The sequence below is a fragment of the Oncorhynchus nerka genome, linkage group LG19 (assembly GCF_034236695.1).
Source record: "Oncorhynchus nerka isolate Pitt River linkage group LG19, Oner_Uvic_2.0, whole genome shotgun sequence".
NCBI lineage: Eukaryota > Metazoa > Chordata > Actinopteri > Salmoniformes > Salmonidae > Oncorhynchus > Oncorhynchus nerka.
The window spans coordinates 11813461-11815960 of NC_088414.1; the positions used below are offsets into that span (position 1 = coordinate 11813461).

A 2500-nucleotide genomic window follows, 5' to 3' on the forward strand; every position below is an offset into this window, starting at 1 on the left:
TCTATTCTCTTCTCTCTTTATATTCTCTTTCTATTGTCTCCCTCTCTATTCTCTATTCTTTCTGTTCTCTGTCTCTATTGTCTCCCTCTCTATTCTCTCTCCTCTCTATTCTTTCTGTTCTCTGTCTCTATTGTCTCCCTCTCTATTCTCTATTCTTTCTGTTCTCTGTCTCTATTCTCTCTCCTCTCTATTCTTTCTGTTCTCTGTCTCTATTGTCTCCCTCTCTATTCTCTCTCCTCTCTATTCTTTCTGTTCTCTGTCTCTATTGTCTCCCTCTCTCTGTCACGGTCTCTTCCTGTTTCACTCCTGTTCCCCACTCTCTATTCTCTCTCGTTCTATTCTCTCTCTCTCTATTCTCTCTCTTTCTATTCTCTCTCTTTCTATTCTCTCTCTTTCTATTCTCTCTTTCTATTCTCTCTCTTTCTATTCTCTCTTTCTATTCTCTCTCTCTCTATTCTCTCTCTCTCTATTCTCTCTCTTTCTATTCTCTCTCTCTATTCTCTTTATATTCTCTTTCTATTGTCTCCCTCTCTATTCTCTATTCTTTCTGTTCTCTGTCTCTATTGTCTCCCTCTCTATTCTCTCTCCTCTCTATTCTTTCTGTTCTCTGTCTCTATTGTCTCCCTCTCTCTGTCACGGTCTCTTCCTGTTTCACTCCTGTTCCCCACTCTCTATTCTCTCTCGTTCTATTCTCTCTCTCTCTATTCTCTCTCTTTCTATTCTCTCTCTTTCTATTCTCTCTCTTTCTATTCTCTCTTTCTATTCTCTCTCTTTCTATTCTCTCTTTCTATTCTCTCTCTCTCTATTCTCTCTCTCTCTATTCTCTCTCTTTCTATTCTCTCTCTCTATTCTCTTTCTATTCACTTTCTATTCTCTTCTCTCTTTATATTCTCTTTCTATTGTCTCCCTCTCTATTCTCTATTCTTTCTGTTCTCTGTCTCTATTGTCTCCCTCTCTATTCTCTCTCCTCTCTATTCTTTCTGTTCTCTGTCTCTATTCTCTCCTCTCTATTCTTTCTGTTCTCTGTCTCTATTGTCTCCCTCTCTATTCTCTATTCTTTCTGTTCTCTGTCTCTATTCTCTCTCCTCTCTATTCTTTCTGTTCTCTGTCTCTATTGTCTCCCTCTCTATTCTCTCTCCTCTCTATTCTTTCTGTTCTCTGTCTCTATTGTCTCCCTCTCTCTGTCACGGTCTCTTCCTGTTTCACTCCTGTTCCCCACTCTATCTGTTTCTCCTTTTGCCTCGTCTGTGTCTGACCCTCTCACCCACCCGTGTGTGTTTGATGTGATGTGGTGTGTGTGTGACTGTGTGTGTGTGTTTGATGTGGCGTGTGACTGTGTGTTTGATGTGTAGTGTGTAAATGCCAGAGGTCTGGGCCCAGTACAGCTGAGGGAGGTAGGGGGTGTAGGGGGGTGGTAATGGTTACTAGGTATGGTGTGAAAGAGAGTGGGAGGGAGACTGATGGGTCTTTCCATTGATGTGTGTGTCTGTGTTTGAACACTTCAAAGACTGGGGGGGGGGGGTCAGAGAGGGAAAGGGTTGATGAGAAAGAGGGGCAGAGAGAGTTATATTATCTATTATCTACTTCACTTGCTGTGGCAATGTTAACATATGTTTCCCATGCCAATAACGCCGCTTGAATTGAATTGAGAGAGAGATGCAAGTGTGATCTGCGTTGGCAACGTTGCAGGTGGATCTGCTGAGGCCTTAGGTTGTCACGGTGTGACATCACTCATTACATCGACCTCTCTTTCACTGGATCCCTCATCTCATTTCAGCTCTGTTCTCTCGACAGTAACACTAACTGCTTCTCTCCTTCTCCCCCTCTCGCTCTGCTTCTCATGCTCGCTCTCCTTCTCCCCCTCTCGCTCTCCTTCTCCCCCTCTCGCTCTCCTTCTCCCCCTCTCGCTCTCCTTCTCTCGCTCTCCTTCTCCCCCTCTCGCTCTCCCCCTCTCGCTCTCCTTCTCTTCGCTCTCCTTCTCCCCCTCTCGCTCTCCTTCTCCCCCTCTCGCTCTCCCCTCTCGCTCTCCCCCTCTCGCTCTCCCCTCTCGCTCTCCCCCTCTCGCTCTCCTTCTCTCGCTCTCCTTCTCTCGCTCTCCTTCTCCCCCTCTCGCTCTCCTTCTTCCTCTCGCTCTCCTTCTCCCCCTCTCGCTCTCCTTCTCCCCCTCTCGCTCTCCTTCTCCCCCTCTCTCGCTCTCTTCTCTCGCTCTCCTTCTCCCCCTCTCGCTCTCCTTCTCTCGCTCTCCTTCTCCTTCTCCCCCTCTCGCTCTCCTTCTCCCCCTCTCGCTCTCCTTCTCCCCCTCTCGCTCTCCTTCTCCCCCTCTCGCTCTCCTTCTCCCCCTCTCGCTCTCCTTCTCTTGCTCTCCTTCTCCACCTCTCGCTCTGCTTCTCTCGCTCGCTCTCCTTCTCCCCCTCTTGCTCTGCTTCTCTCGCTCTCCTTCTCCACCTCTCGCTCTGCTTCTCTCGCTCGCTCTCCTTCTCCCCCTCTTGCTCTGCTTCTC

The 2500-nt window shown here is 47.8% G+C and overlaps 1 protein-coding gene across 1 annotated transcript in view; it reads left to right on the top strand.

Moving 5' to 3' along the window:
* LOC115146893 (G protein-coupled receptor kinase 3) overlaps positions 1-2500 on the top strand; it is a 74376-nt gene that overhangs the window by 56379 nt on the left and 15497 nt on the right. The window lies entirely within an intron of this gene.